Below are 13488 nucleotides of genomic sequence, written 5' to 3'. Positions count from 1 at the left end.
CAGAGACCTGGGGAATATTATGTACGTTCCCTGATGGGTCATTTGGACTGAACGGGATGATGCATGACATTCTCATGTGCCGGACAGCTGATATAGTCACTTCTAATCTTTCAAACTGATAATAATAACAAATCAGCAGCTCACTTACCACAAGGCAGAGTCACAAAGCTAACAGAAACAAATACAGTCATTCATTCAGTCTATATTAGATGTGACCCTAGTGAACCATTATTTGCTCCTAAGTAGTTGCACTTGAGTTCCCCAACACTGACTGGTATCCACTGAACCTGCAACCCAGTGTGAGTCAGAGCAGACATATGCAGTAGTGGTCAGTGATACTTGGGATGTACTAGGACACTGTTGCCATCTAGTGGATTCACTGGAACACACACCTACCACTAGTGTTACACTGAGTTTTTACATAGCTCATCTCCATTCATATAAAACACATGCAGAGAACCATTTAACTCCTGGAAGAATCCCACTATACAAGGTGCACCCATGCTCATCCAGATTAAGTGCTGAGAGCTTCAAATATGTGTGGTCGATTGCCGAGTGAACATTCTCCTCTTAAATTCCTCCTTAACCTCAATCCTCATGCTTATTTCCACACTCATCATCTGACTTTTCAGTGACAGCAACTGGAATTAAAGGGACTTTTATATATGACCTTATTTGTCCACTTCGTGAGGCTTTTGAAGGTAACATGGCTCATTTTACATCCTTTGGTGAGGAACATAGCTTGGCGACTTGAATTACCTTCCACTCAGCTCATCTGCCAGTGAAAATCCCATTTTCCCATGCGGTGATGGTGCAATGTGCTGAGCTTGGTGATATCTCAGGGCCATTCCACAGTGGAGGAGGGGCAGACAGACATGCTTACTGCCTCCCTTTTAGAAACCATCATTTCAGCAGGATCGATAGTACGTCCCACTCCACGGCTGGTAGAGTGCATTGCCTTTACAGGGAGTGGAGGACTGCAGGGTATGCGTGGACAGCTGCAACCAAGGCAAGTCCAAGCAACGCACACAGTCAAGGTGAATGATCGCATGCTGCGTCAGACACTCTGCTGCTCACTTGCACCAAGATGCAGTTTCTGAAGAGGGCCAGTGGGTGGATGCTGTCCTCAAGTTGTGGATGCAGTTGCAGGAAACATACTGGTGAAGCTTTTGAACTAGTTCAGACGCCAGGTACTTGCTGACTTTTTTTTTTTTTTGTCTCCGATTCACAAACATGCATGGAGATAATAAAGGTTTTCATCTGATGCATCTTGCATAAATTTCTCATTATACCTTTTGAATCACCCTGCAGGTCTTTGACTGTATTGAAGGTTGAGCACTTAAATAGATTCATGCTGTAGGTGAGACTCATGTTTCAGTGGATCGCTTGCAATATAAGACCTGCACAGTTCAGCTCTGTAAAGGCGAAATCCTGATTCAGCAATAAAAAAAAAATCTTTACTGATACTTGGAGTAGTGTGGACAAGCAGATATTTTGAGATTGACTCTGGGAGTACTGACCTCAGGTCACTTTTTTTCTTTTAATAAGAGCAGTGCACTTTGTGAGGCTCGAAAGGCCCAGTGAGTTGTTGTAAGCCCTGTTTAATTTCAGCCACAGTCACATTTTTATTGTCAAGAACAGTTTTGCTATACAAGCTCTCAACTTCACTTATATATATATATATATATATATATATATATATATATATATATATATATATATATATATATATATATATATATATTTTTTTTTTTTATTTTTTATTTTTTTTTTTTTTTTAACAAACACTGCAGTAAAGGTCATGTCCCGAGTTAAACCTTGAATCTTTTTAAAAATGTGACTTTTTGAAATAACCGAGAAAAACAAAGCAACATTATTCTCTGTCCAGCCTGGTTGAATTTACAATAAATACGATAATCAGCAAAATAGAATTACATAGGCTTGTGTTCATTTACGTTTCCAGCATTTTTTTTTTTGTTTGTTTGTTTTTGTATATACATTCGTCAGCATGCGCATCTAGCGAAAATATTCTACTTGTGTGACTTTGAATGTAGCTCTTGCTGGTTTAGCGTAAGAAAAGGGCGTCAGTTGGGAGAGGTGAACCACTGCAGGGCAGGGGGATGTGGACAGGACAGGATATGGTGCAGTACAAGCATCCCCCCACTGCTCAGATCGCTGCTCATTTGTCAAGTTGCCTGCAGACTTGAATGGTGCATTGCTGCTGAAACACAGAGAGGCAATCAGCAGAGAAACAGCGCACCTTGTCCACCTGAGAGGGGTCCCAGGTGGATGAGAGCCTGCTTTGCAAATGTGCAGATAAAATATTCTTGCTGTTTCCACAATATACACAGCAATACATTTAAAATGATGATGAATTTCTATTGTTCATTCCAGAAAGGTGCAACTTACAGTCTTTGTCATTTCAAAAACTTGTACAAATCTCAGATTGTGCGAAAGCAAGTTTGACGTTGCAACAGCGAAGTGATCTGGTTGTGGCAGGGAGACTTACTGAGCTAATCCTGCAGGTCATAAGCAAAGCCAGTAGCTGGCCACTCTGTCTGCATATCCTGGGAGGATGTGGGGTCATCTTTAGCTATCACAGCTCGTCAGAAAGTATTCTGGATGCAGGCTGATCCTTCTCATCCGTCACACAGCAGTTTGGCACATGCAGACCCTCTGTAGACCGTGTTTACATCGAGCTCAATGGGGAGCTCATCCAGAAGTAAAACTGGCAGCAACAGTGCTTTCCTGGTAGGAAGAGAAAAATATGAGCAGAAATTATGAGCATGAATCAATAAAAAGTACACCATATTTTCTAATCTGACTCATCAGCTGCAAAGAATAATGGAGCTGGACTAAACTAAGGTCAGGAATGCAGCTATAAAATCAATCTTGCCACCTTATACTCTCTAGCCTGTAGTGGATGAAGGAGTTAGAACGATAAAATTATACTATTTATGGCAGCAAATTATTTGATGTGATATCATCTTAATTGATGTTTATTTTTGAAACAATGGATCCCATAATCCAAGCTTTTTCATTTTTTAAATACCAGTAACATCTGCAGGCCTTTCTCTACATGTCACTGCAACTAAATAACGTTTATCTTTGAAACACATATAAACAGAGCTTCAGCTGGACAGTGTGATAAACAAAAATATAGTCTTCAATACTATTCTGTCAAGGAAGAAGAAGAAAAGATTAAGAAATTTTAACAACCCATGAATCACTTTTCTGAGCATCTAAAAGCATCGATACCTAACAGTGTGATGAACTGCTAACCAATTCCACACCTGCATAGAAAATGAACTAATTAATGAATAATAACAAGAGGGTTTACAAGATTATTTAATCATTAACATTTAGATGGGATCATGAGACATACAAAACAGATTATTTGTCACGTTTATCTCACCAAGAAATTGAGTACCACTAAATCAGATCTATACATGTGTTTCACCTTGAACGATCGTCTTGACACTAAAAACATTTGACATCTGTGACAAATAAGTGCATCATTCACACTATGAGTGACGCCTAATTGCATAATTCTATCAATAACAAAGGTACTGACAGCGATAACCACACTTATCATGGCACTAAGGAAAAAACAAACAAGCACATACACACACCCACCAAATAATCAAATTGGTGAAACATCTTTAAAGCTAAAAATTAAGATTTTTTAGTTATTCTGCCAGTATCAGACAAATGCATCAGTAACAGCGTCGAAGGTACGTCCTGTGTGTTGGATTACACTGATTTAACAACTAATCTTCATAATTTCTCAACAATAAGCACATACTGTGTATACTTGGAAACACACAGCTGACAAGTGCAATGAATCAGTAAATAGTATCCATTCATTCATTCATTCATTCATTCATTCATTCATTATCCTATCCGCTTAGTCCGATTAAGGGTCGCAGGGAAGCTGGAGTCTATCCCAGCAGTCTTTGGACGAAAGGCAGGGTACACCCTGGATAGCTTGCCAGTCCATCGCAGGTAAACAGTATCTGTTTGATACAAACATATCATCAAACTACTTTTAAAAAGCAGGAATGCATGAGTTAATAACAATTTGTGTGAAAACTTTTATGTCCTCACATTAGCTTAACTGTTATGCAAATTTACTAAAAACACAGCACGTACTAAACTTTTTCTTTATTTCAAACATCCAAGTAAGGATATCTTAATTCAGCTGAACATACAATTCTGGGGCCAGAAATGCTTACTAGTGCATCAAATATGTAATAATCTGTAGATGAAAGTAGTTTTCAACAAATGCTTGGTTCAGCCCTGTTTGAGTCTCAGCTTTCACCCTCATTCATTATCTTTAAACACCACACAGGGTTGCTTGAGGTTGATATTACAGCCTGTGAGAGGTTGATCAAGACATCCTGCAGTCTCTCTCCGTTTCAGCTGATCTATGTGTTAAGCTTTGCTATAACACTGTTGTACAGACAGGCTTCTGCTGCTGACACCTCCAGCTTACAGAGCTGCTGCTCATTCACTACAAAGGAGCAGCCAGCTGCCAGAAGTTTAGTCGCTCTCCATCATAAACCCTTTCCTACCATCTGATTCACACTGACAGACGAACTGATGACACTCTGCACTTAATGCACATTTAATTCACATTTTGGGGCTGTGTTTTCAAAATAGGATATTTAAAATCATTAAGAGTAAGACTGGAGGATACTGATTAATTTGAATAGATAATAGAATCTCAGTAGCATTGGTGAATATGCATCTGAGCTTCTCCGCTTAGTTTAAAATCTGTCCGTGCAGTCTTTGCTGTCCAATCATTTATTAAGTGTTTTGTTCTTAACAGTATCTTTAACTCCACTTGGCCTTAGGAAGAATCTGCTCAGCTTCACAAAATGAGGTCAGCAAAGAAGCACTGGTGCAGTGAGACACGCCACACATTTCCAGCGCAATGTCAGGATTCTTTATTTAGTCTATTACTAATCATTGCTAAAAAGAAATAATAATAAAGACAGACAGATAGTAATATGTTTTTTCTAATGTTTACAGCATTGGCAGCTATAATTAGATCATTTCTGAAAAAATTTGATGGGTGCCAATGCAACTACTTCACACTCAGATACAGTAGACCTAGACCAGAAGGTTGGACACACTTTCCCAATGAATCTAATCGGGGAACATTGTCCAAACATTTTAGGGTATATATATTGGCTAAGAAATGATTTGTAGTGACATACATGATGGAAAATGTCACAACAAAGCAGCTGCAATGCAACTGGTTGGCAGTGCTGGAGTCCTGATGGTTTGGCCACTCATTGGGAATGGCATATCCGTGTGTAGCACAGAAAACACAAATGACCAATCAGTTCAGCACATCACTGAGTGCTTAGAGATTGTGTTGGCATACAGCTGACTGTGGAGGCACTAGCAGTCAGTTATGTGTAATATATTGCATATTAATTACATATTGCTCAAGTGCATCTCCTTTATGACTAGAGCTTAATGGAAAATTCACTTAAAAAGCCAGATGAAGTATATGAAAGTGTACGTATGATGAATTTTTTTTTCTAAAAAAAAAACTTTTAAAATGAGACTGTAATATTGTTTAAACACATGCACAGTAGTAGCACTGAGTTAGTACCATCCAAAGCCGTCACCCAAAATACTATGAATGTGTAATGTTAAATTTTGAAATTACGATAGCTAAATTAAATATCAAATATTAAACAGGGCTTACAAAGATCCCCTCCAACAACCAAGCGCTGTTCACAAACAAAAAGTCATATCTAAAGAAAATGTTGACCCATGACTGCCAGAAGGGTCTGCTCAATGCAGAAATGTAATTTTTACAATTCTATGATGTTTTATGAAGTTTTATGATGCGTTTAAAACAACCTTCTTCTCTGGAGTTGAGGAGAAAATCAGACACACAAATATAATGGCTTCAAACTTCAAATTGTGTAAATAAAATAAGTCTTCTTAATAAAAAGTCAAAACACAAAATTCCCCATTGAAACATGCATTTTCATAGAACTTTAGTGGGGACTGAGTTGAAATTACTGGCAGTGTTTGACAGAAAAAATTGTGACAGAAACAGGAGAGTAACAAGGAAGAAATGCAGACAAATCATAAAATGCTTAAAAGCATTGGGACTTAATGCTTAAAAAGTAAAATGTCATTTGGATCATCTGACAACCAAAGGTTAGTCAGCAAGGAAAAGCAATATGACATAAGAACAGCATACCAGAGAAAGTTGGGTTTTTTTTTCTAAGAATTAAAGATGGAGTGAGGTTTCACCACTCTGTAAAGGAATGTGTGGATAAATCATTTAAGAAAAACATTTTTCAGTCGAAAAGAATTTTATAATTTTTTCGAGACAATGAATCACAAAGGAGGATTCAGAAAATCAAAAATGTCCCTTTAAAAGGGACCAGTCTAAAACTAATTTTGAATGGTTGTGATCTGAAGGCCTTTATGCAGCACAACATCAAAAAGACATGGTTTAGTCAAGGAAGTCAGTTCATGGCTCTAAAAACACTTTCTGAAACATTTTATCACTGCATGCCAATATTTATGTTAAATTCTACCACTTTAAGAATAAAAACATGTACACCTTGCTAATTTCAGCAGGAAGTTGCCAAACTGTATTCTACACATATTAAGACAGTAACGTATCAGAGCCAAGGTACTTTTACTGGCTTGCCTACACTTTACAAGCTTAGAGAGTTAAGTTAAAAGATGATGTGATATGGCACAGTGGAAAGCATAGCTGTTTTAATTTCTTTAAACATACTGCTGGTACATGTTACAAAAGAAGTTTATGATCTCTCTGTTATTGCATTATTCTGGTTTGCTTTTCAAAGAAACACACAACTTAAATAATTTAAAAATCATTGCATTCTGGTTTGATTGATATTTTGCAGAATGATGTTGTTTTGGAAACTGCACATCCCATCTGACTAATCGTCAGAGAGTTTCACTTTTAAGTGTGTCTTAAACATCCCCTATTAACGAATTCAGAAATTAATTTCGCTGAGCAAAAGTAAACGGAAAGTCTTCACAGAAAATCTTTTTAATGTTCTGTTTCAATGAACCAGCCGTTAATTGTGAGTAAAGGCAATTCTCTTCTTGACTGACGAGTAGTGAGAATTAGTCTGAACTGATGTGTAAACCAAACAAGCTGCTGAGCTTGTGAATCAATGTGTCTATTATCTTTCCTGGACTGATCAATTGAACTACGGAATGAGCTGTGAATGGCAACAAAAAAAAAAGAGAGAGAAAGACAGAGGAAAAAAAGACACCCGCTAAGTCACCAACCAGTGGTTAGGCTCATCTCCATTATCTACAAGTTTCATGCCTGTCCATATTTGATGGATAACCTTTATTCCCTCAGATGAATATTGCCATAGTATTATTACAGTTCATTCCACAACATTAAGTGCTAAAGCACAATCAGCTGTTTAAACGCTTCTCATAAACACTCAGTGTTCCAGTTTTCTCTGAACTTTATTTGAAACACAAGCAAGATAAAGTAATTTCTATACAGATACAATGAGCGGCATAAAGACAACTCCGCTGCAACTTATTTGATATATGAGCCCTCACACACATTTACACATTGTGTCCTTTGTTGGGCTAACAAGCGAGAATATTAAGTCAAAAGGAGAACCAGTGGCGATGAAGTGACAGTAGCCAGGTAAAGCATTGCGAGGTAATCCAATAGGACATGTAAAAGGGCTCCTCCTCATGGCTTATTCATTAGAGGGGATGTCATTACTGAGCGTGGGCTATGTGAGGGATATGCTGGCGGGGGCATTTTCCCCGGTGTCACAGAGTGCAGAGGACAGAAGCTGTGAGGCTCTGCAGACTGGTGCAGCAGCAGATCGTACATGCAGAGAATGGTGCTTCACTGTCAGCTGATGAAAAGTGTTTGCAGGATACATACCAATGACTAATATAGACACTGATTTAATGGACACCTTCATGTAGCAGGACTTCAGTTGTCCATTATGGGAGATTTACTGATTCAGCAATCTGTAGCGGTGTCTGTATTCTAAGGGAAAATCTGGAAACTATATGAAGAAAATGTTTTCATGCCATAATGTGCTTGAAACAGGTAAAAACAGGTAAACAGAGACCCTGTCTTAAGAGTCAGGGTTGACATTATATGGATGCAGTTCCTAATTTTTCTCCAGATGATGGGAGGATCGCAGCATTCAAGTATGGACCCAGGCACAACAAAGTCACGTAAAAAATAAAAATAAAAAGTCACCTGCAGCAAGAAGCAGAGTGAGCTGCAATGCTGCAGGAAAAAAGCCAAGATGCTAATGCCTGTAACACGTAGGATTTCTAATTGAGTTAGCATTATTCACACAGTGTCCAAATGTCATCACTAAAGAGCACCACCAAGTGCAAACAGACACTGTAGAAAGAGAAGATGAAGAATTGAGTCTAACTAAATGATAGATGATCTTACTTTCACAGAGTTGAGCAAAGCATAAAAGACTATTTTTTTTGGTCAAGATATTTCTATATTTTAGCGCACTGCAGAATAGCACAAGTAGAGCAGTGCATCTTGGGTAATGATTGGTAGGAACAGGGATTGCAGATTAAGGACATTTAGCTTGTCTGAGGAGGATTTTGTGGTGTGCCTCTGAGAATTGCTAAACTCTGAACTAGCTTTGAGATGGCCCAACATGATTAATACTCATTTGACAGGTGACACTTCGTCAAAATATATTTCTTTGGTATTCAATAAGTTAATTGACTTTTTAGAAGGTGAATTTAATTTTAAAGTGTTTATTTTCTTAATTTAGTTTGACAGAGTCACATTTCTCTAATCTCACAAGAATAATTTAGTTCTAAGATGCATTTTTCTTAAAACTTATACACACAGTCGTTTCTCCTTCCAGGAATTTTCTACTATGACAACTTCCATATCACTCTTGAAGAGAAGGTCCCCAGTGGAACAGCTCCTCTTGGGGCTTCGAGCATCCTCATTTCTCAAAGCAGCTATTACTGTAGCGTGAAAATTAATAAGAGAGGTTAGCAAGTGATGTGCATAGAGGGGGGTCTTTCTCTTGCTCTCTTTTGAGGAGTCCTTTACACTGATAATTCTTGGGGGAGGAGGAGGGGTTGCTGAGGAGGGCGGACTGAAGATGTGCACATACACTGACCCTTGAGGTTGTGTTCCCCTTTAAAAGTCCCATCCCACTCAGATACGCAGAGCTCATGCAGGATCTGCTGCGGCAGTGGGGGAACACTGCTGAGCTGTGCAGTTTATGCTGCCAGCAAGCGTGCAAAGAAGAGGAGGGGGAGCAAGCGCCGTACCGGAGGAGGAGGAGGAGGAATGAGGGAAAGAGAGAGAGGGAGTGCAAACAATGTCATTCTGTTCAGGAGGTAATGCTGCAGTCAACTTTGCCGCGCCATGAAAGCACATCACCAGCGACCAAGAGGCTCAGAGTGAGTGCAGAGAAGTTTTCCTCCTCTCCTTCTTGTGTGTGATGCAGTGCAAGACTGAACTGTAGGTAAATATTTCTTTCTTCTGTAGTCTGGTTTACCTTGCATTATGTCTTTTTATGTGTCTTTGTCTTTATTAAGGAGAGGGTATCTCTTATATTACCCTTCGGGAGTTGATATATGTCTGTCAGTGAGCATGCCTGCAGTGCTGAAGCTCCACGCTGCTTCTGTCTTATCGGTTTCATCCTCCTCTGCACCAATAATAACCAGGCAGTGGCCAGCCAGACAGCCAGTCAGCTAGCAGTCAGGCTTCACTGCTCCCTCATCCATGTTTAACACATGGTACAGACTGGAAATAGCAGCCGCCGTGTCAGATAGCGGCTAGTCAAGAGGACTTACCATTTGACACAAGGGCAAAAAAAAACTTAGCAGGATGCGAATAGTTTCCTCCTCTGAAGGAGACTTATCTTTGCTGACTCTGCTTTGGAAAGAGTTGACAGTCCCAGATTTTTATGTTCCCCTGCTAGCTGTTGGTTTAAAACTAAAGATAACAAGTAATTATGTATATTATGCTGGAAACTAATAAGAAGGATGCACTGTAACAATGATCCTGGACTGTCAGTGATGGGTGCTGACTGGTGAAATGAGAATGAGGCTAGCATGGCCTGATGGGACAGAAGAGCTGTGGTGCAGTCGTGAAGTTGTGCTGTAGCTGCTAAGACTTCTCTGCCATCCTATAAGAGGATACCTGGGAAGAGTGCGGCTCTGACAGATTATTTCTGAAGAGTTTGACACATGCTGTGTGAGACAAAGTGTGCTAAGCTGTTTCCATGCGTGCAAAGATAACTTTGGGAGGGTTGTTTCTTGGATTAAAAAAAAGTGAAGATTGCTCATTGCAGAGACGCTCTAGCACTCAGTAATGCTGTACAGCAGCGACAACAGCATTTCAGAAACTCTAAAAGTCAGTGTTGCTACTTTTGTCTCACTGCAGTATCTGTGCTCAACTCCAAGCTTTTTCAAAAGGGATGTAAAAATAGTATAGGGCAGAGAAGCTTGTTATAAGAGTGAGTCAATATTAAAAGTATACTCTAAAACCAGTGGGCAAAGAGTCCGGACAGGTCAGCCCCGAGTTCACCTCAGGTAACTGTGCTAAGACCTTGAAAAGAATGGCCCTGGTTCTCACCGGCTGGCTTTCCGTGAGGCTGAAGCGCACAGCATCTCTGGCCTTTGCATTTCTTCCCACTGCAGGCAGGTCAGTGCAGTGATGATAGAAAAAGTACTTAAAGTCTGCACTACATTCAGAGCCTGACATCATCTAGGAACATCTGCAGTTCTCCAGCACACAAGCTCATTCAGGGTGGGTGCTGCACTACCAGCAAAGGAAACTGCCGCACTCACCTGATGTTCTTTGCACCTAATTTCTGCCCCCCCACCCCCCCTCTTCTCTCCCACCCTCTCTCCTCTTTATCCCTCCTTCTCTTCCCTCATCTCCAGTTTCTCTACTGTAGTCTCTCTGAGGTACAGTTGGCCAGCACAGCAACTCACCGGCATGCTTTGCACCTCTGCGATTCTGCCCCCTCCTCCTCCTCCTCCTCCCTCTGCTGAAAAAGTATGCAGCACATGCTCTCACCATCCTCCTTGAGCAATTTGCCTGAGTGAATAGAAACAGGGAGAGAGAGAGAGAGAGGAGGAGGGGAAAAAAAAGGCAAGAGCCAGTGAGCCGGCAGCAGAACACCAATCCTGCAGTGTCCTGCAGCAATTGAGCTCCTGCAGTGCTGGCCTCTAATAGCACACATGCGCAGACAGAGACAGATGCAAACACAGGAATATGGAGATGTGCATTTATCATTCTTTCTTCAGTCAGACCTTCAGTCACGTGACACAGCGTCGGCCAGAATCAGGCAGAGGCCAGGCAGAGAAGGCCTTCTCACTGCTTTGGAGTTAACAGAGTTTAGAAGCAGAAGAGAAAGAAACAGATGATTGCTCCCCCCCCACATCCCCACCCCCCACCCCCGATGGTGCATTGTCCCGTTCCAGCACTCCAGTTCCGATGATGTAATCAATGCAGCAAGCTTTGAACTTGCTGGGCTAGAGAGTTCCCCCCCCCCCCCCCCCCCCTCAACTCCCCCATGCTGACTGACACAGATGTAAATGTGAGGTCTCGCTGCAGTCTTGTCCCAGGTAGGAAAGCCGATAAATTAGTTTCATGTGACGCTTTAGCAAATGAACAGCAGAGAAAATAATTTCCTGTGAGTGGCCCAGCTCAGTGGTTCTCCATATTTCAATGTTGTGTAAACAGATAGTTCATGCTTGCATAAAATTAAGAGTCAAATTAGCTGGTGAAACGGCTGGCACTTCATCAAAAGGCTAATGTGCAGCGCAGTGTTGCACCAACACTTCCAATATATTAAAGCAAGTATCTGCCGGCAAATGGTCCCTCTCTGCTCTTTTACAAAGTTAGAGTCAAGTTCATTCAGACGGAAAAAGAGTAACCTCCAAGCAGAGCTTAAAGTGCTTAAAATCTGTTTGGATGTCACATCATAGTGACTTTGCTATTTCATTGATACGGACTTCAGTCTGTTGACAGGCTGCAGTGAAGAACATCACCAGTGATGTATAGTACGGTGCTTTAGAAATGCTCAGGCAGCCAAACTCAGACCATATTGTGGCAGGTGAGTTTTGCTGAGCTGGCTCCTGCCGCTGTAGCCAGAATCTGCCTAGTGATCAACTTTCACTTGCAGCAATGATGAACTGGCATCACCCCTCCTCTAGTAAAAAAAACCCCAAAAAAACCCAGCGAACATTAGAATAATTAGTGCTCATAAATGGTGATGATTCTGCACCTTTTGATGCAGTGTAATGTGTCAGTAGCTAAATAGCACACGAATCCTGCATAATGAGTGTGCACACAAACACACATTTTATATATGTGTATATGTATATATATATATATATATATATATATATATATATACACACACACACATACACATACCTGATACGGAGAAGATTCTGTCTACCACTGCATTAATGAACTGATTTCAAATTCAGATTTGACATCAAATGCTAGTGCTCTTACAAACCATTAATATTTTAACAAGTATTTCATATCTTTGTTGATGCATTCCCTGTGATTTTCAGTTTTATATTTCATACAGATGATGGACTTCATCTGTAATTGATGTGACCTACTGAGGGTTACAGTATAATTTGATTTGATGAATAAGCAGTTTTCATTTGTATGCTGCGCTGCTGCCTTATCACCTCTTCTATAAACTAGGCTATGTATTCTGCTAAGACAGAAATATTTACAAATACATGAGGAGAAGTTAAACAGACTTTAACAGACTGGCATTAGTCAGGAAACAGACTTTGAGTGCTGTTTTCATCTTGGGGACAGAGTTGTCATTGCCTCCAAACAGAACTTTATTTATCATCTGGGGTGTAAGACATTTTCATTAATTGTCATGTTTTTTTAATCACATCATTACTTTGAACACTAACTTGTGTTGAAGTGTTTAAGGTGAAAGCTATGCTAACCCACTGAAGCAGGCTGAGTCATGCTGGGTCTTTTCTGGGCTTCCCCCCTCTCTGATCCTCTGCTCCTCCCCCTGTGGTCTAGGCTCATGCACCAGTCCGGCTGCTGGTGGCGTGTTGGAACATGCCTTGACTTGTTGCACTGCCTGGGTGAAACAGAGAAACAAGAGGCAGAGGGAGAGAGAGAAGACACTGGTGGTCAGCTGTTATCTTGTGTGAAGTGACCCACACACAGGGAGAGCCCCGCAGCACCCATGGTTAGACTCTTGAAAATTCAGTCGAATGGAGGCGAGGGTGGATGGAGGAGCTCCGCTGCTGCCTTGTTGCCTGGTGAGTGTCAACACTGTGTGTGAATAAATGCCTCTGACATTAATGCAACTGAACACTTAGGTCAACTTCTCATTAACTGCAAACGGTTAACTGCATTGTCCATTTGGTGTACAAAGGGTCAGTTTCCAGAAATTGATACTGTGAGAAAGTCAAAAAGGCAAACGGAGGCCTTCAGAT

General features: G+C 40.6%; 1 protein-coding gene across 3 annotated transcripts in view; it reads right to left on the bottom strand.

Moving 5' to 3' along the window:
- spsb1 (splA/ryanodine receptor domain and SOCS box containing 1) overlaps nt 1-13488 on the bottom strand; it is a 30734-nt gene that overhangs the window by 9354 nt on the left and 7892 nt on the right. For 2 of the 3 annotated variants that reach the window (XM_079239223.1, XM_079239225.1), the window contains exons 2-3: nt 12985-13127; nt 2510-2748 (exon numbers count right to left, since the gene is read on the bottom strand). The gene's annotated coding sequence lies outside the window, so the exon portion shown is untranslated. Of the gene's footprint in view, nt 1-2509; nt 2749-12948; nt 13128-13488 lie in introns of all 3 variants that reach the window. The other variant, XM_079239226.1, reaches the window with a different exon arrangement.

This window comes from Telmatherina bonti, assembly GCF_933228915.1.
Source record: "Telmatherina bonti genome assembly, chromosome: 4".
In the NCBI taxonomy this organism is placed as follows: Eukaryota; Metazoa; Chordata; class Actinopteri; order Atheriniformes; family Telmatherinidae; genus Telmatherina; species Telmatherina bonti.
The sequence above is the reverse complement of the archived record's forward strand: the minus strand, read 5'-3'. Positions and strand labels throughout refer to the sequence as shown.